The sequence below is a fragment of the Equus caballus genome, chromosome 5 (genome assembly GCF_041296265.1).
Source record: "Equus caballus isolate H_3958 breed thoroughbred chromosome 5, TB-T2T, whole genome shotgun sequence".
Classification (NCBI taxonomy): Eukaryota; Metazoa; Chordata; class Mammalia; order Perissodactyla; family Equidae; genus Equus; species Equus caballus.
The window spans coordinates 43,915,264-43,936,698 of record NC_091688.1 but is presented as its reverse complement, the minus strand read 5'-3'; the positions used below and the strand labels follow the sequence as shown (position 1 = coordinate 43,936,698).

The 21,435-nt window shown below is 40.9% G+C and overlaps 1 long non-coding RNA gene across 2 annotated transcripts in view; it reads left to right on the top strand.

The window, feature by feature from the left end:
- Positions 1–21,435, top strand: part of LOC111773522 (uncharacterized) — a 181,930-nt gene that overhangs the window by 26,947 nt on the left and 133,548 nt on the right. The window lies entirely within an intron of this gene.

Sequence of the window (21,435 nt, the reverse complement as noted above, 5' to 3'; positions counted from 1 at the left end):
CTATTGGCAAATGATAAATCACATAATTCCAAATTCAACCATTATTAGGCTGTGTGTTTTCTTCTGAGAGCTACCCAGAGGGCTGTAGTGGCAGTATCCATACTGTGGCTGTGTTTCCTCTGGATGCCTGATTTGGGCCAGGTTATCATGCTTCGTCAGAGGAATGAGCTTTTTAAGGTGTGGCTGAGCCTGTGGGAATGCAGAGGAGGTGGACTTGGTTGGGTGAAGACTAATTTCCTGCAGGAGCTGCTGTTGCCACAGAGAAAAGAGAGGGTTGTGGGTGAAGCTATTTCAGGTGAAACATGCTCTTGGGGCCAGTGTTCTCCTAAACTAGGGGTCAGCCCTTTGTCTGGAAAGGGCCACATAGTAAATATTATAGGCTTTGTGGGCCAGATGGTCTTTATTGCAACTACTCGGCTGTGCTCTTGTAACATGAAAACAGCCATAGATGATATGTAAACAAATGAGCATGGCTATGTTTCAGTAAAACTAATTTATTGACGCTGACCTTTAAATTTCATATAATTTCACATGTAATAATTTTTTTTCAGCCACTTAAATATCTAGAAAACAGTCTTATCTTGTGGGCCATTCAAAAATTGGCGACAAGGTAGATATGGCCTGTGAGCTGTAGTTTGCCACTTCCTCCCCCTTTTCTGTATTTGCTTCTCAGGAAGATTTGCCAGAGAGGAGAATCTCAGAGGGGAGAGAAGTGCTGGAAAGTGGGGGACATCAGAACCACTAATTCTTTTTTTTCTATTTTGCTAAGGAAGATTCGCCCTGAGCTAACATCTGTTGCACATCTTCCTCTATTTTGTATGTGAGCCCCCATCAAAGCATGGCCACTGATAGACAAGTGGTATAGGTCTGTGCCTGGGAACTGAAACCAGGCTGCCAAAGCAGAGTGCGCCAAACTTAACTGGGGCTGGCTGGTTCAGGGTTGGCCCAGAACCATTAATTCTTGTGAGAGAGAAAAGTGTGTGTGTCTTTTTGTGAATGTTGGCATGTGTGAGGTATTTGGGAAAGGAACAGAACACATGACCTTTGGATGCTCAAAAAAGCGAGGTAAATTTTGACTTGATGTAAGGAAGAAGTTAATATCTGCATTGGCTGAAAATGCAGTGAGCTCTTTGCAGAGTAATTGAACTTATTGCCAGGGGTATTATAGGAACTTCATGTGTCACATAAGCAGTTTTAATGCTTTCAGTGCTTTATTTTCTGGGTGTCCTCCAATATCACCAGCCAGAGTTTTGTTGAGCTTTATTTCTTGGTTTGTGTCATGAAAACGAGGCATATTGAATGTGCATTTTGTCCTCTTGTCTTTCTTTTGAGAATTACTAATGTAAGAGTTGGACTAGATCATCACAAAGTCCTTTCCAAGACTGAGATTCATGATTTTAGTAGAGTGTGTGCTCCACAGCATTCGGGTGGGCACGAAGATCCCCCTCATCAGTTTGGTTAGTGGTTTTCCCCTTGGAGATGACAAGGTCCAGAAGAAGAGATTTCTCATGGAGTGTGTCGTGTTCTAGGTTTTCAGTGCCTTCGTGTGTTGGCAGAAGAAAGGAAATTATGTTCCCGTTTATGCCAAGCACAGTGCTCTGTGCACTTATGTACATCATTATATTAATCCTCACAAGACAGGTATGATGTAGGTATTATTACCTCCATTTTTCAGATGAGAGAACTGAGGCTCAGAGAAAACATGTAGCTTGTTTCGAGTCACTTAGCTGGTAAGTGGGGAAGACAAGATTCAAACTCAAATCTGCTTCTTCCTAGGAATAGCCAGGCAGTGGAGGATTATTCATGTCTTGGAAAAGGCAGGGGTTGGGGAACAGTTCTTGAGGAATGGAGTGTTTGACCTAAAAAAAGAAACCCAACCAACCAACAAACAAAACTGGTGAGGATCAACAGTGGAATTTTCTTCCCACTCCTGCGTGCTCACTCTTGTGCCCATGTCTGAAGGCGGAGTAATGTTCCTATAGCGCCGTCTGCTGGGCCTTAGGGAAATTCTACACAGTCTTTCTCCTCATCTTTTCTCTCCTTTTCTCTCCCCTCTTCCATGCAGTTTCTGATTGTTCTTTGTAGTCTCTATGAGTTGGAGACTTTGTAAAAAAAACAGGGACAAAACAAGCACAGAATGTTGATGGTCGTGATTTTGGGGTAAGTGGAGTCAAAAGAAGTTAGCTACAATATAAAACTGGTCAAAAAGCATTTCCCTCCATATCCTTCTCCCCAGGTTCAAGGGTGATTTTTTCTCTTATCTTAAAAAATAAAAAATGGACTCATATGCTTTACAGCTTAGCATGCATTCTCTGCGGGGTGTGGAGGCAGGTGGTATAGCTTTCAGCTCCAGACCCAGGCCCTGGAATATACTCTGCTCTGGTATTTGTCTTCCTATTCAGTTTTTTCTGTCTCCTCTTAATCTTCTCCCTTTTCTCCTCCAAGACCTCAAAAATGCCATAGACGCTAGGAATTCAGAGCTCCTTCTTACTCGTGTGCTCTTATTTATTCTGTCATTATCTTTCTCTAATGTGTTTCCGTCTCCTTAACTTGCTGTTTGATGCTCTTTTTGGCATGGCCATTCGTAGCCTGTATCCCTTAGTTCCTGCCTACCTGAGGTTTTCGGCATGCAGGCCTGGTCCATCAAAGTGGCTAGATGTGGAAGAGTTATTGGAGTGATTGGCTGCTCAGGCGCCCTCTAAGGGTTGTAGGAGTAAGCGGTACAGAAGATCCGCCAGCTTGGCAGATATCAGAGGGGACATCGGAGTTTCGGTATGGGAGGGGAAAAGCCGAGACATGGAGACTTTGGTTATTGGCAGTCAGATCCAGAACCCTTGTCTTTTAGAGTGTGTGTGTGTGTGAGTGTGTGTGTGTGAAAGAGAGAGAGAGAGACTTTAGTGTGACTGTGATGAGTGTCAACCGATTGGGCCTCAGTTTCCTCTCTGACTTTCTCTCCTCCTACTTTCCCTTTTCTCTTAGACTCTGCTGCAGCCATGCTGCTTCCTTGTTGTTCTCCAGAACAACCAGGCACGCTCCTTCCTTAGGAATTTTTTTCAGGCATGCTCTTTCCTCAGATAGCCATTTGGCTTTATCTTTTATCTCCTTCAAGTCTTTGCTCAAATATCACCTTCTCAATAAGGCCCACCCTGACCACTCTATTTGTTACATACTTTTAACATACTGTATAGTTGGCTTATTTATTTATTGTTTTGATGAGATAGATTGGCCCTGAGCTAACATCTGTTGCCAATCTTCCTCTTTTTGCTTGAGGAAGATTGTTTCTGAGCTAACATCTGTGTCAGTCTTCCTCTATTTTGGATGTAGGATGCCATCACAGCATGGCATGATGAGCAGTGTGTAGGTCCGTGCCTGTGATCCGAACCCGTGAACCCCGGGCCGCCAAAGTGGAGTGCGAGAACTTAACCAGTACGCCGCTGGGCCAGCCCCGTATAGTTGGCTTTTTTATTATGTAGAGTTTTGAGCAGAGGAGAGACAGGATCTGACTCACTGCTATGTTGATAATAGACTATAGGGAAATGAGGTAGAATAAGGAAATCAGTCAGGCGAGAGATGAAAGAATGGACATAGTCAAGGCTTCTGGCTTGGATGACTGTGTGTATGGTGGTATACTCACTAAGAAAAGCAATAAAAGAGAAAGAAAAGGTTTGAGATGAGGGAGTGATGGTGAATTAGTGTGGTCTAATTTATCCCTGTCATCTAACTCTTTCTACCCCTTCCTGACTTAACTCCGTGAAAGGGCAGTGAGCATTCTCTGTCTCTGACTTCCTCATCTTCCATTTACTCTTCAACCCTTTACAATCTGATTTTCACATCCTCTTTCAGGCTTTTTTTGAGGGCTCCTCTTCCATGATATGCTTAAATGTTTTTGTTCTTCAAAGCTCCATCCTTAGTTCTTTGCCTGTTTGGATTGGTTTCCAGTCTTACCATTTATAAAGTAGGATAATGGAGCAGGAAAGAGGGAAGACATATTGTTCATAAATTTTTATTGACATTTTTATACAATTAGATAGTCTGAAACCAGAGACTTGGAAGCTCTGTCTATAAATTTAAGGGTATTGTAGTCTCAGTGATCTGATGATGCTGTAAGACCTAATACATCTCCTCTAAGAGTTGCGTGTAACGTCAAATTTGGTAGAAACTTCAAAACTTGAGCGCTCATATTTAACTTTAACTGAACCCCACACACAAAAATTTTTCTATAATACTATTAAAATTTAAACTTATATCACTGACATCTGCTGAGGAGGGCAAGTATACACTATCTTTTAAAAGAAAATTTTAAAATTTTATCTTTTAAAAGAAAATTTCCACAGTACGTGGAAAGATTGGGGTAGAATTACATTATTAGAGAAAAGGATAGAGACAGATAACTGTCCTCAAAAAGAAGTTTTCACAGTAAGTTCCTGTGCTTTATGTTTTTCTTCTCACGTCTTCACTTAAGTTTTGAGTTAGTTTCTCTCCTGTTGTTCTCACTTTGATTATGGTTCCTTTGCTTGTGGCTATCTTTATAGAGTGGAGTGTTGGTATAAAAAAATGTTTTTGCTTGCTTTCACTGCCACTTGTTGTCTCAGAGCTGCCATTTTGGTAAACATCCTCATCTTGTCTGTACCTTCCACTGTCCCTCAGCTGACTCTGGCGAAATTCCTGTCCTTCCACTGAGCTCTCTGGCTGTGCAGAGACCCTGAATGTCTAGACTTGCCTAGTGACTGGCTGTGAGTGGATTCATACTGGTTTCTGAAACTGGACTTAGACCATCCATGGGTTTATTCTGACTGTATCTCTGAGTCTTCTGATTGTCCTTCACTATCACTGGCCTGATCAGTACTGGATCCCTGAGGTTTGCTTGTTCTGGATCCAGTCCATAAAGGTGATGATTGCCTGTGAGATGACCCAGATTGTCCATAAATAGACCCATGTCTTTCTCTTGTGTTGGACCCTAGTTCTCCATGGGTAGACCTAGCTTACCTATGAATAAATGGCCACCCTTGATAGGACTCTGGCCTATCTCCAGGTTCCCCATGGCTAGAGTGGTCTCTTCCTCTTGTGCTAGATCCAGACTCTCAATGGCCATACTCAGACTGATCATGAGAAGGGGAAGATCATCTTTCCCTGTCTTCTGATTGTCCTTCAGTATCACTGGACTGGCTATAATTGGATCCTCCTTGTCTCTTGATACTGGACTCAGACTGAGTAAATGATGATTGTGTGTGAGTAGATCCTGCGTGTCCACAGCTGTCTCTTGTTTGTCCATGGCTAAATTGTATGCCTTTGGTGCTGGATCTTGGTTGTTCTTCTGTAGGTCCCAGACTGCCTTTCAGTGTGTGTCTGTCCTTGGTGAGACTCTGAGTATCTATACCTGTATTCTGACTCCCTGTGTCTCAGCTGTCCATAGTCATACTCAGACCATCCATGGACTGATGTTGACTTTCTATATGAGTTTCCTGAGTGTTATCATTACACTATAACTAGATCCTCAATGTCTGTTTATACTTGATCCAGACCTTGCATATGCAGATTGTCTGTAAGCAGACATGGAGTATCTAGAGCTGTCTCATGGTTGTCTATAACAAGATGCCTGTCTTCCTGTTATACTGGGCCCAGATTTTTCTTGGGTGGATCCAAGCATCAGAGGAACACTGGAGTGGATGTCTGATGAATGGCTCTTTCAGTGTGAAAGCTATAATTCCATGAATCAAGTAAATCTTTTTGCCTGCCTCCACTCAGTTTAGCTTAGATAGTATTTTGATCAATTCTATTCAAGAAATAAAGTGGTAACAGGACCAGAAATTCATATGTTAATTAATTTTCCTATTTCATCTTATGAACTGGAGGGTAGCACTTAGTTCTCCATGCCTCAGTTCCTTCAACACAGCTGATCCCACAGCTATCCTGGCCTTTTACCCTCAGAATTTCTAAGGATCTCATTTTGCTTAGATGTTTAAATAACTGAACCCTGGAGTAGTAAATTGTACCCTCACTGAGAGCCTATTTCTGTGACCAGACAGTGGCACAGGTGTGTTTTAGTCATGTTGACTTGCACACTGAGGCCAAGATTTAGCAAGGGGTAAAGGGAAGCAAACTCCCCAAAGGCAGATATCATTGACAAATAATAATTTGTATAATTTCAAACAGTTGTCCCATTAGTTCTCCTTCCCTCTTCCTGCTCAATGGGCTAGAGAAGCAATATCCACTGTGTTCCTATAAGGGCTCCACAAAGCTGACACGGGCCAGTCACAGTTCATCAGGGCAATGCCCTTTGAGATGTGCGACTATAATTGTAGGAGTGAAAGGGAGTTGAAATTTTTGTTGAGTGGTTTCCTGAAGGAGCTATTTGTTACCATTTAAAGAGGGGCCATTTTGAAGCTGGTATTATTCCAGGTGGAATATATTCCTGTATTTCAATGCTGAGGCCAACAATCCTGCTCATCCGTATATCCATGGGGTGTCTGTCAAAATATATCCAGGTCAGAGTGTGTCTGTCTGGGCAGGATGACAGTTAGGCTGACCCCACACAAATTTTGAAGTTGTGGTACCCTTGCCCTCTGCTTACTCTAGCATTTATTTGCTAAGTGGTACTCTGCTCTCCAGAGACAAAAGTGAGCCAGTTAGGGCCAGAAGAGTTTATAAGTTGGCAAAATGCTCAACACATTCAATCTTTTTCCTTACTGCTGCATCAGCTGAGGCATGGAGGAAGATACTGTTACTAGAAATGGTTGGGAAGGATAGAAGGCAAGTGCTTTGGGAGGAATTCTCTGCGGCTAAGTATCAGACAGCTCCTTCTTGCTGCTGGTAGGTAGAAGGAGTTACAAAGAAGAGCTGGAACTTGTTAAGCACTCCCTTGCCTCCCCCCAAATCCCAGGTGGGGCCATGTTCTGGAGGGATAAATTTAGCTCCATGTAACTGAGAGAAGTTCAGTCCAGGAGAAGAATCTCAGTATTCAGAGGCCATCAATTCATTCATCAGGGATTCGTGAGGGCCTACCACATGCCAGATACCAAGCTAGTCACTGGGTTCTACGTATGAAGACGATATGGTCCCTGCCCTTGAGGAGTTCATAGTCTAGAGGATGTAGATGTGAAACAACTGCCTAGAATAGGATATGGTGATTATAATCAAGGTATTCACAAATTGCTGTGGAATGACAGGTGAGGGACTAACTCATTCTTCCTCAGAAAGATCAAGGAATGTCTCCCAAGAGGGTGATGCATGACCAGGGCCCTGCATTGCTGAATTCTTTCCTTGCCTACTGTGTTCTCAGTACCTTGTACAATACTGGTCATATAGTAGGTACTCAATAAATATTTGTTGGTCATGCATTCTAGACAGAGGGAACATTCTGAGAAAGGCAAGAATTCTGACAGAGGGTGTTGGTAACTATTGGTAGTCCAGTGAAGCTAGAATGCCTAGGGTGAGGGAAAGAATGTGGGAGACGTGCAGGTAAGGCCATATGAGAAAGGCCTCAAATGCTATGCTAAAGGGATTTGGAGATTATCTGGCCTTTCGTGAAGTGGAACAGAAGACTTGAAATGTTTTAAAATTTGAATTAAAAACTAAATTTTTTTGAATAGATAATATATTCCCATGATTCAAAATTTAAAAGGCAGGGGCCTCACAGGAATATTCTTACTTTGGATTTTGTTTTTTTGTCCCTTCTTACTTGCGCCTTGCTAGCTTATCATTTTTTCATCCATCATTTACTATCTTTCACCGGCCCATCGTCTGGATTGTGCCAGATGTTTCATCTCTAATCTTAAGAATATTGATCTAGCTTTGCACAAGACCTCTCTATGCCACACTGCTCTCGGCCGGGTTTGATAGGCTTATATAGGCCTGAAGTAGGTTGAGTGGCCAGGGGCTTTTTTATGGAGAGAAGAGGATTACAGAGTTTGTGGCAGTTACACAGAATCACCAGCATTTTACTTGTAATTTCTTGCCCAAATATAGCTTGGGGGAGGATAGTCAAGAGGTGGGAGATATTAACAATAGCATACAAAAGTATCCTGAGCTGTGACTCTTTATCTAACAGAATAATCACTGAGGTACAGTTCTGGAAGTCCTCCAAGCGTGGCCTTATGTCACCAATGGTGTACTTTTATGTTGGAGCTGTAGATTCCTCAAGCAATGCTGATCTTGTGGTGGTGAAGGCAGGCTCAGTCTCTCCATCCAAGTTTTAATTCTTTTATCAGCATCTCTAAGTAGTGAATTGCTTTCACAGTTTTCTCTAGTTTCCCAGGGATTCATTTCCACTTTAGGATTTCTCAAACAACTTGGGGCACCCCCAGTGGTGGTAAGCACACCAGGGAAGTGATGTGGAACCTAGGCCCTTCGACTCTTGACTACTTTGGGGTCAATTCCCTTTCCTCCTGGAGTACTCCTTAAGGGGTATGAGATGCTCTTTGCTCTCTCTCTTTGTTCTGAACTTTTAGTCCACGAACCCTGGGATCCAACTCTTCTCCCACTTTTTACCTTTTCTCTCTTGGGACCTGTTCGTGCTCATGCACAGTGTATGTGCTCCTATCACTCAAAATAATAATCACTGAATTATATGTAATTCATATGTAGTGTGGCTATGTTTCAGTTAATATTTTTACTATCCTTATGCAATTCCTATTTTTTTTTTAAAAAAAACCTTTCGAGGAAAGTTTATATGATGGGGTTGACTCAACATGCACGTAACTATATTGGTGCCCTACTTGAGAGGACCAGGCCACAGCCAGCCTGGAACAATGTCAGCTGCAAAGGCTTTGGAGTCTGGCCCACCTGAGTCTGCCTCCTGGCTCTTCTTTTACTGTGATGGGACCTCAGGCAAGTTACTTAGCCTCTGGGGTCTGTTTCCTCATCCTTAAAGTGAGGATAAAATGCTGTTTTAAAGGGCTATTAAGAGTATTGAATAAGCTAATTATGTCAATTATCTGGCACATTGCCTGACATTTTAGTTACATTAAAGCTCATAGCTATATTATTATATAATTATCAGAATTTAGTTGTTAACCTTATGTTGGCTGTCCTAATTGGGTGAACTTATGTGCTTGTATGTGTTTCCAGTAAGAGAGGACTGAGAATGTAAATGTCTTTTTGAAGGACTTTCCTTTTGGGGGCTATTTCCCTGGACACCTCATGGAGAATGATGCAGTGGGTGCACTGTGATCTGGGCACTGCCTAGTCCTCTTTCTAAACTTCGGAAGATCATGGTAGGTTTTCATGTTTCTTGGAGCACAACTTCAGGGAAATTGTGATTTGTGAGTTGCATTCCTCCAATACTGTTTTTTGCTTTTTTATTTCCTCTGTGTTTTCAGACTCTATGAATGAAGACCTTACTGGGAAAAAACATAGCAAAAGAGCCAGGGACCCAATAAGAAAAAAACAGCAGTAGAGGAATGAGATGGGGTTGGGGGATGACTATGCTACAAAATGATTAAAAACCAAAAAAATTGTATTTATTCCTTTCTCTTTTTGTCCCTGACTGACTTCAGGTGTGCTGTGTTATGTGCTCTCTCTCCCTCAAATGAAAGGTGATCTGTTATCTAGTGTCACATTATAAATATTTAGTGTGACTTCATTTTAGGAGGCACAGTTAGGTACTCAGCTGGGGTTTTGGAGGCCTACTTGTAGGAAATTTTTTAGCAGAGGGTTGTGTGTTTTGGGCCCTGGCCTCTCCTAGCCCAGCTCTAGCCCAGGACCTGCAGCCTGCTGTGCTCTTTGAGTGCTAATCTTCCTTTCTTTCTGCTTCCAGTCTCTGGCTACTCTCTCCTTCTCTATCAATACCTCAGCTGTCAGGCTTCCCAGATCCACTTCCCAGGTGCTTTTTGTTGTCTTGTAAGCTTTCCCACCATCCTGGAGTGTTCCCCTTCACTCCTAAGATTATTTCATGATCTTGCTGGGTTAAGTTTCTTTATTTTGTGTCCCAAATATTCTGGTATCTTGAGGTCTTCAGCATTCAGGGCACTGAAATCTAATTTTGACATGTGGTATTGAAGGCAGAATTAGAAAGTGATGATCAAGGAGCCCTCAAATGGTGAGAGGATGCCTAAGAGAGGGATGCACAGGGAAGAATACAAGTTAGTCTTGGTGGGGAGATAGACGGTAGGATTGGGAGAGTGAGTAAGAGGCACAAGATATTCCACTTTTTGGCCTGCTGTCTGCATCCTAATCACTCATATCTTTTTCTGTGAGCTTTTTTTTTTTGAGGAAGATTAGCCCTGAGCTAACTACTGCCCGTCCTCCTCTTTTTGCTGAGGAAGACTGGCCCTGAGCTAACATCTGTGCCCATCTTCCTCAACTTTTTATATGTGCGACACCTACCACAGCATGGCATGCCAAATGGTGCCATGTCCACACCTGGGATCCAAACCAGTGAACCCTGGGCTGCCGAGAAGCGGAAGGTGTGAACTTAACCTCTGCACCACCCGGCAGGCCCCTCTGTGACCTTTTTATTGAAGTATAATATATATACAGAAAAGTATACTAGTCATAAGTGTACAAATTGATGAATTTTCTCAAACCGAACTATCCATGTAACTGACACCCAGGTCAAGAAACAGAATATTGCCAGCACCCCCAGAAAGTCCCCAATTATATCCCCTTCCAGGCATTCTTGACTCCCCAAAAAAGTAACCATTATGCTAACTTCTGACACTATAGGTTCATTTCACCTGTTTTTGTACTTTATATAAAAGGTATCACATAGCACTTTTATGTCTGGCTTCTTTCATTTAACACCCACATTTATGTATGAGACATAGTTATTCATTCTCATTGTTCTCTTCTATTGCGTTGTATGAATGGTTGCAAATTATATATTCTTATACTGTTGATGGATATCTGGATAGCTTCCAGTTTTTGACTATTACAAAGAGTGATGCTGTGTACATTCTTGTACATGTCTTTTGGTTAAAATATACATGCATATCTGTTCTCTTCCTAGTTTGCTGAGAGTTGTTATCCACAATTGGATTTTGGATTTTTGTCATGACAATAAATGTTCATTTGGACATTGGCAAGTGACCTACTAAATTTCCAAAAGAATATGTGGGAAGTGTGAGGCTAAGGCAGAGAAGCATTAACCATTGATTGTTTATTGTGAATATTCTTGCAATCCAGTCATTTGAACTCAGGGTCCCATATGTCATTTCCATAAATTCAAGAGTTTCTGAGTCCTGAAGGCCAGACAATGAAGGATGGCAGTCTATATGCCTGACTTGGCATTGCTTCCCCATTCCTGTGTCCTGTAGGGATGCAATATTGCATGGTGGGCAGGAATAGAAGCATTGGAGTTTTACTGCTTGGGATTAAAATCTAGTCCCGTCCTTACTTCCTGTGTGACCTTGGGCAAGTCAATTACCTTATTTGCTTTAATTTTCTCATCTGTAAAATATGGATAGTAACAGTACCTACCTCAAGGTTATTATGAGGATTAAATGAGTTATCCGTGTATAATCCCCAGCAGAATGCTTGGCACATTGTAGGCAATCAACGTGTCATACAACACTGTGATGGAATGGGATACAGGGTGTTACAGGAGCTGCTTTGGACTCCAGACTAGGATCTCTAGGCCTGTGGTTTTAACTCCTTGGAGAATTGTGACCAGCTTTTATAAGATTCACTTACAACACCTGAAAAAGTCAGAAAATTTAGCTTGGAGATTAAAAAAATTTTTGGCTGAATCTCAAAAGGAATGAGTGTCTTAAGTCCTTCCAGTGCTTGGCAAATGGTAGGCAGGTAAATATTAGTTTTACCACAATTTTTCTCTCATTTTTTCCACTATTTTCACCCAAGAATCTCACGTACTTATAAAATACTCGATACCAAGAATAAAGTTACAGTTTAGAAAGGCTAACTAAAATTCTCTTTGGAAATAATTGGAGTTTACATAAATAAAATCTGTGTTTATGAACTAAACGTAGTTAGCTTCACCTCCTTTTCATTCTGCTAGAATCCTCAGACCTAATTGTTTTTTTCTCTGAAGCATTTCTTTTCAACTCAGATTTTGAGACGGTCTTCCTGCATGTGTAATCTCTATTGAGGGTGCGAACCTGAGCTGGACTAGTTATTTATAGTTATAAGAAAATGGAAATGGCTTAATAAAAGAGGCTAACGGTTGAGAATTTTATTTGCCGATAGGCTCGTGTTGGCCAAAGCTTGGTGACTGAGCACTCCCTGCCTATCCTTTTTTTTTTTTCGGTCCCCTATAAACTCCTGGATCACCACCTCTTTATTTCTTTCATTAGGAAGAACTGTTCTAATCACCACTGAATGATCAGAGGTAGATTCAAATCTCTGTCCTCAACATCCCCCAACTGAGTCAAGTTTGACTCACGTCCTTTGATTTCCAGTCCAAACAGATCACCAGAGCTCTTCCCTTCTCCACTCCCAGAAGCAACAGAGCTGGTTTCACGCTTTTCTCTCCCAAACCTCCTGAAGGAACAGGGGTGTGACATTCCACAAGCTGTACGAAACTTGGTGTCACTCACTTTCGCTTTTCTGTGAGTGACCTGGGCTTGACCTAGACCCTTTGTACCAGACCCTCCTGTACTCCCCTGAGTGACCCTGCGCTCTCTGTTGCTTGAATGTGGAAATGTGCTGTTCTGTTGTTCACCTGAGACATGCACCTCTTCTGCACTCTCCTGACTGAGAAGGAGTTGATTCCTACTCTTGTTTCTCCTTTTCCTTTAATTTTACTCTTTTTGTCTTGTTACTAATGAATAATACTTTGCTTTGACCTTGATGCTGGGGGTACAGCTTTCTGTTTGTTACCAGCATTAGACTTGTCAAAGTTGGTCCTACGTTTCTGTATCCCACTATAAAACTGTAAAATTTTATTGCTCCATTTTGTCCAGTCTTTGCATGCACTCATAGCAAAATTAATTAAAAGGAACTGTAATCTTTGCTTGGGTCTCTCAAAGAACATTCAGGGGACTTCAGTGTTTAACCCTTAGCCACATGTCTAGAAAATTTTCTTTTTTCCTATCTTCAGTTTTTCCTCCGTATCCTACAGCTGGTCTAGAACCTTTCTGTACTTTTTTTTTAACGTACAAATTATGCTGTTTTTGTTATTTTTAGATGAGAATAATGATTATTTACTTATTAAGAAGGATACACTTCATTGCAAAATATTCAAGCAGTAAAAAAACTATAAAGGATAAATTAACACATCACCTCAAATTCCACTACATAGAAATAACTAGTGTACTCATTCTCGACATCTTTCTTTGCTTATATACAAATAAATGTATTGCTGGATAGACAAATAGACATATATAGGCAGATAGGGATAAAATGGGATCTTACAAATCACACTATTTAAAATAAAATTATGTAATTTTGCATGAATTTCAAGAAGAAAAAGAAAATGAAGTGACAATGGAATAATTTCTGGCCTTCAGATGAATCTTTTTTTTACCACAAGGGATATTAGTTTTTAAAATAATCTTCTACAGTTAAGAAAAATAATTATGAAAAACATTAAGATGTAGTAGTTTATTATTATTATTATTATTTGCTTGAGGAAGATTGGCCCTGAGCTAACGTCTGTGCCAGTCTTTCTCTGCTTTGTGTGTAGGATGCCTCCACAGCATGGCTGACGAGTGGAGTAGCCCTGCACCGAGGATCCGAACCTGCAAACCCTGGTCTGCCGAAGCAGAGCATGCGGAACTTTAACCTCTTGGCCGTGGGACTGGCCCAGATTATGTTTTTTAAAACTATGTGTTTCAGATTTTGACTGTATTAATTGACTTGATTATTGTGAGTTAAGGAAATCAGCAGTTTTCAACTTCTCACCTGCCTCTTTCTATCTTCTCATTCTTTCTAATGAAAGAATGAAATAATGTTGTACACAGATTCAGATAACAACAATAATATACATATATGTTGTTATGTTATATATGTTATTATCTGAACCTGTATACAACATTATTTCATTGTTTACTTTATTTATATTTTTATGTTTTTATATATAATATATATTATATATATTGGCAAATAAAATTCTCATAATTGTTAGCCTTTTATTAAACTATCTTCATTTCTGAGTTCTTTTGGGCTCTTACCTTAGGGCTTTTTTTTTTGTTTGACTGATAGCTTCATGGATGCCATATTCGCTGGGTTCTTTGACATTAGAGACTATTGCCACTTGAAGGATCCTGTTGGGCTAAAATATTCTTGATCATACTTTCCTTCAGAATGTTGTCTTTGTTGTCTGCTGGCATTGAATGTTGTGTAGCAAAACTTGAGTCTGACTTTATGCCTTGTGGAAAATAATTTTTCTTCTTTAAGGCTTGAAAATTTCTTTATTTTTATTTTATTTTTTGGTGGGGAAGATTAGCCGTGAGCTAACATCTGTTGCCAATCCTCCTGTTTGCTTGAGGAAGATTGTCCCTGAGTTAACATATGTTCCAGTCTTCCTTTATTTTTTGTATATGGGATGCTGCCTCAGCATGGCTCGATGAGCGGTGTGTAGGTCTGTGCCTGGGATCCGAACACACAAACCCTGGGCCACTGAAGTGGAGCACCTGAACTTAATCACTACACCATTGGGCTGGCCCCATTTATCTTTTAAGTTTAGTAAATTAATTGGGATGTATCTCCATATTGATCCTTCTATATTGGCTTTTTTCTAGGTATATGGTGGGTCCTTTCTTTGTATCTAGCTACTTTTTCATTTCAGAGAGTTTTATTATATATCTCTTAATATCTTTTCTAGTCCATTTATTTGGTTCTTGACGAAGGTTCAACTATCTTCATATCTTTCAACTTCTCTTTAGTAGCTTTAATCTGTCTGTCATTTTCCTGTGCATTCAATAGGATTATTTTAAGCCTTTCATCCTGTTAGTAACTTGATTTTCAGCTGTTTCTTCCTGTCTGGAATTCGTATGTTAGATTTGCAAACATGTTTCCTTAACTATCCAGTCTCCCTTTCAATACCATTCTGTTGTTTTGTTTTATCACCTCTTCTTGAATATGTTATTTTATTGAATTCATATTCATTAAAATTATTCTATGCCACTTAAGGGGAATATGTCCTTGGGTTGTTTTTTTCACACTGATTTTTTTTGTGTGTGCGTCTTTTTATGCTATGCTCTTTTCCCCACCTTTTTTCTATTTTTTTGCTGTAATATGTCTGCAATTGCTGTGCCTATGTCCCAGGTCCCAGGCTTGGCACAGAGTGGAGTTGGGCCAAAATTTTGGAATGAATGAATGTTACTTCATCTTGTTCATGCTTAGTGTAGATTCTGTCTGGATCTTCTGCAATAGTATTGGTTGATTCTTCTTGGACTCCCCCTCCTTCCCTTTTCTACTTTGTCTGAAGGCAGTTTGTGTCCCATTCTCAACAGTGTGAGGACTAGCGTTTTGGTCTTTCCAGTCTTCTGAATCTTGAAAATGTGAGCATGGTAAGCAGGGAATATCACCACGTACAGCTTTTGTGGAGGACGTTGGCTCTGCTCTCTTTTGAATTCCAGTTACATGTCCTGTGCAAGCCCTGAGCATCTCTCTCTCTTTGTGTGGACTAGCTTCCTGAACTCAGCACAGTGCCTGGGGATGGCAAGCTCTGTAAGCACTTTCTGCTCTGTGGGGTCCTGAGGCAAATCTAGGGGATTTACTCTCAAGGGTTTCATTGCCTCTTTCCCAGTTGACTTTGTTCCAAATATGAGGTTGATTCTCAGGATCTTACAGTTTACTCCTTTCTCTTTGTAGTACCTTGAGGGTGTGGAGGCATGGTTAGGAGCAGATCTGATTCTTGCCACACTGGAATTCATTTCTTCATTCAATAAATTACAGTCAATAAATTATGTTAAAAAATTACCTGTTACAGTTTTATTTTCCCTAGCTGCAAGTATTTGAAATTTGTGATAGGGGTTTGCACCATTTTCTTGATTTGGTTGCACTGGTGAGATTTTGATTGGTTTGTACTATGCTTTCTCTACTTTGTTAGGAATATGGATAGAGAAATTTTTAAATGTGACTTGATTCTACTGTTTTTGCCTGGACGAATATCCTTCATATACCTCACTCTTAACTCTTTGCTTCAAACTCTCCCAGCCAGGTCACCTGCACAGTGTCTTCTTTTTTCCTTTCTTCAGTAAAAAAACGGAACCATTTCCCCACCAGAAAAGGGGATTTCTCAGCCTCCTGACCATTCTATGATGCTCTAGGATGGTCAGAAGACTAAGCAGCGTCATGTACAGCCTTCCCGCTCCTAGATTTTCCTCTCTTCTTTCCATGGGAAGTATTCTGATTATCTATTGCTGCATAACAAACTCCCCCACAGTTTAGTAGTTTAAAACTCCAATAATTATATTGTGTCTCAGGATTTTTTAGATCAGGAATTTGGGCACAGCCCGGCTGGGCAATACTTTTGTTCCATGTATGTTGGCTGGCTCAGTGGTAAACAGCTGTGGCCTAGGCCAGGGTTCCAAGATGGCTTCACTCACATGGAGCTCTGGTGTGATGGCTGGAAGGCTGGGCTCAGCTGAGCCCCTTCCCATCTTTGTATAGTTTCAGGGCTGCTACCTGTGGTCTCCATAGCAGGGTAGTCAGAGAGGTACCTTGGCTCAGGATACCAAGGGGGTCTGGAAATAAATGAAGACCAACCAAATGAGAACGAAGACTGTATTCAGAGCCTGCTATAGAGAGCAAGTCAGCCACTGTCAGTTGCGTTTGGCAAAGTCTCAATGGCAGTTAGTGAAGTGGGAAAGCTTTATAGTGGAAAAAAGGGAAGGTTCCAGGTATACCCTGATTGGAGGCTGTTGGCATGGGGAAGCTGTATGGGGACTAACTAGAAGCCAGGCATCCTGTGAGATTGCTTAGGCCTGCATATTTGGCTTTATCTGTTTGGTCCTAAGTTGGAAGCAGGGGCAAAACTTAGGGAAGCTGTCAGTTATTAATCAAGTCCTGGCCATTTGGACTGATTGTTACAAACATTATTGTTTAGCTTCCTAGATTGTTACTAGAGATAACAGTCTGACTTCCTACAAGTCTGACTTATAGCAGGCTGGCTTCCTGAGTGGTTTATTTAGATAAGGGGTTGGTTTCCTGGGCGGGTTTCTGTAGGTTGTGGGTTCTGTTTTTACAAAGGGTCTGGCCATTGTTTGTATATTCAGTCTCTTAGGGACAGGGTAGAAACTGCCAGTCTTTTTAGAGACTAGGCCTAGAGGTGGTATAGGTCACTTCCACTTTCATTCTGTTGGCCAAAGCAGTCACAGGACAGTCAGACTCAAAGAGAGGGGAAATAGACTCTACCTCTTGGTGTGAGGAGTGTCAAAGAATTTGTAGTCATTTTAAATCTGCCACAGGGAGCATGCAGTTTTGCTCTGGGATGTAGTCCTTTTCTTATTCTAATTACCTTTCTTTTGAAAATTTTTCATGAAGAATTTAATGTGAATATTTATTCACTTCACATAGCTGGCACCTTATGAACACTGTTCCAGGAAGATAGATACCCAAAGGTACACACAAGAGAAATGCACACTCCTCAGGGTTCAGCCTCAAACCTCTAACTGCTGTCTCACCCAGATGAGATTTGTGACCAAGGAGACCTTCCTGAATTTCTTGTATCTCTTTAGTTTAAGACCTGGAAGAGTGGCTAGTCCTAGCAGCTTGTTTTAGGTTTCTTCCTCCTAATCCTACTCTGATTCCCTCTTGGCATTTTATGCCACCAGGTATCTCAGAACAAAGGAACACCTGAGAGATCGAGTAGAGGAAGAGAATTTTAAGCCTCTTTACACCATCATTGAAAGGCCCACCTCCTGTTCCAGTGGCTCTGTTGTTTAATTGTTGTACCAGTTCACCCTTGACTGGTTTCAAGTTTCCCTGTGTGACTGTGGAGAGAAACGGGGGTTGGTAGTGGTGAGGGGAGCTGCAGTGTGCTTTAGGCATTAGAGGAGCAGTCACATACCTTTATCCCTAAAGGAATCAGGCAGGTAAATGATCTAAATAAATGAGGTGGCTTTCAGTGAAGGGCAGACATTGGGCATGATGGGTCTGAATGAACAGATTGGTATATGTTCAGCCAATAGGCAGCAGACTGACTTCTTAAATATTGCTGATCGTTATCAGAAGAAGATGCTGATCAACCCGTGACTTATCCTACAGTTTTGAAGAGAAGTCAGCCCTCCAGGTTTTTATGTGGAATCATCCAACTAAATCAGATTCAGAATACTCAAGCTAACGTGATGCAAACCAAATACACCCCATCTATAAGCTATTTTTGGCCTTTAGGTAACTAGTTTATAGCCTCTGATTGTGAGGTGATTCAACTTTAAAAATGTTAGAAAGTTCCCAGTAAAGTATATTCATCTATTACGGTATTGTTTTTCACCTTAGATGTGCTACATTTACTTAGAAATCTAATCTGGCAGATCATCTAAGACTCTACACAATCCCCACATTCAGTCTGTCCTCAAATCATACCCATTTTATCTCATTCATGTCTTTGACATTCAGTACTGCTTTGCTCTTACTGACTTCTAAAGTAATTTTGCCTGGGTGTTGCAATGGTCTCCCAACTCGCCTTCTTGCTAATGATTTCATCTCCTTCCTGCCTTGCCACCAAAATGGTCTTTTAAGGTGCAAATCTAATCATATGACTTCTCTGTTTAAGACCGTTTGTTGGTTCTTTCTACCAGACAATAGAGACCGAACACCTTAACATGGCTTACAAGGAGCCTTTTGAACTATTGAAGCTTTGATAACACTCTCCTTTTCTTAGTGAAAAGAGCATGGACTTGGAAGACAGAATCAGGTTTCAAATCTTGTTTCCACCGCGTATTTGTTATGTGACTGTGGGCAGAACTTTTAATGGTGGGTTTTCTCAAAATTCTATCCCTTGTTCTCAGTCTCTACCCTCACATTTCAAACATGCCTATAGCTTTATCCATAATGGCAAACATCTATTGAATGCTTATTAGGTGCTAGGCTCTATTCTAAGTACTTTCCATGTATCAACTCAATTTCTCAACAAGGGTAAGATAGGTACTATTATTATCTATAATTTTTAGATAAGGAAATTGAGGCATGGAGATCTTGAGTAAGTTGCCTAAGGTGCACAGCAAATTAATGACAAAGCTGAGACTCTGCCTGGACAGCATCTGGTTCCAGAGCCTGTACTTTTTTTTATTTTTGAGGAAGATTGGCCCTGAGCTTCTGCTGCCAATCCTCCTCTTTTTCCTGAGCTAACGTCTGTGCCCATCTTCCTCTACTTTATATGTGGGACGCCTACCACAGCATGGCTTGCCAAGTGGTGCCGTGTCCGCACTGGGGATCTGAACTGGTGAACCCCGGGCCACTGAAGCAGAACGTGTGAACTTAACTGCTGCACCACTGGGCTGGCCCCCAGAGCATGTGCTTTTAACCTAAATTTTAGTAAACTACCTACATACAGATGACTCATGTTCTGATCTCTTATTTGAAATACAGATATTTATATCCATTTGCTCATAGGAATGCTCCACCTGAATCTTTCTTGGGACTCTTAAGTTCACGGTGTTCAAGACTAATCTTACCATTTTTCCTTCTCTAATCTTATTCCTTACCTGATTGAATGGTCTTGTCCTTCATCTAACTGCCCAAAAGAATCCTAGAAATAACACCAGATTCCTTCCTCTTCTTTACCTGCAGATTCAATCGATGACCAAGTTCTGTTGACCTCATTGTTCAGATATCCCACTGCCACTAACATGGTTCAGATTCTCATTTTCTCTCTCCCTTGGACCACTGGCTTCTTACAGTCAGGCCTCTCTACTTCTTGTGTTCTCTAGACCATCCCTGACCATTTAATGTAGACATTTGATTAAGGCACTCCCCTGCTCATAAGTCTTCAGGAGCTTATCCACTGGGTAAGATCTAAGCAGCTATTTGTAGTGAGAGCCATAGGATAGTGTTTTTCAAAGTATCTGTAGTGAAAGATCAAGGTTTATATTTCTCATATATGTATATATATCTGTATATATACACATATTTTCCTATACTTTCTTAAAATAAAATATAAATGGTCACACACTTGGATATTGCACCAATGCCAAATTGTTGTAAAAGTTTTCTAAATCTCCACCCTCATTTTCTGTGCTTGTCTTGTGCATCAATAACAAATAGTTTGCAGACCAGCAATGGAATGGGGACCCATGCTTTAAGGAGCCTTGTTACATGGGACTGCAGAGTCTGATTGTGAAAGATATGCTCGTGTTGGTCTCTTTTTTTCTCCCTGTTCTACTGGTCTGTATCCCTTTGCCCACCTGATAAAGTTGTTATGGATTGATATGTTCTGGAGAAAGTTTTTGTGTAGATAAGGGAGAGACAGGAAGATGGAGTCGGCTCCTTAAGCTTGACACAAAGAAAAACTTAGAGGCATTTACTTATTTTGCATGAAAATTATTGATTCACATGTGTGGGAGTTGGTTGGCTGAGTTAAGGAACAGAGTCAAAAACAAGTTTCATAAGGGAAAGAGAGAGGACAGAGAAAAATGGTAGTCTGGGATGTTCCCAGTCAATCTTGTTTGCACTTTTTTGGGTATATGATTTTTCTGTCACCTAGCAAAGAGGAGTGTCTGGTTTCTATCCTTGAGTGGACAGGGATATAAAAGGAAACAATTTCAGTTGTTTATGAGTTCTTTACAAAACGTTGATAGTTTAGCTGTACAATATACCTGTCTGGCTATCTCTGATGTAATGTCTGTCAGTGTCCTCCCATCAACACCTCCACCTCAGTTAGACCAGGTCTGCACTGTTTCCTTCATTATAATTTTTAACTCTTGAGCCTGTTAGTTAGGCCTGACTCCTCTAGAGAAGGGCCTCAGGCAGCATCTGAATTAGCTGGTTGTGAGACTGGAGGCAAGGTGGCAAATTGTGTCACAGCAATGAGTAGAGGCATTCTCTCCATATTTATGATGGTGACAACTTAATGAAGCCTGCAGGCTTGACACCTTCGGGATTTTGCAGCTTTGTGCAGCACTGGGGACAGCATTTCAAGCAGGGAAGCCAGACTGGAAACTGGTAGGTGGGTAGCGCCCCCTTCAAGTGGCATGTGGAGTACAAACATAGACATATTATTGTTTGAGGCTAATTAGAAAAGTGCTTGTTTGTAGCTTTTCATTCAATCCCTGTCCACATTGGGGATCATTTAAACTTTTAATTTCACATTAAAATTTAACAATTAATTTCACATTAGCTTGATTTATTCAAGTAAAAGTGAAAGAAAGACAGCTTTTATAAGTGCTTTTATAAAACCACTAAATTCAGAGTTAGAAGACTTGAAATCTAATTGCTATTTTGGTATGGATTATTTGTGCAATAGACTCATCTGCAAAGCGGGAACACTTGCCTAGATATTCTCTAAGATCTCTTCCTGTCTGACATTATGGACGAAGTAAACTTGGGAATGATTTATACACAGGGATATTCCTTCTAATGGTGGAAACTTGTTCA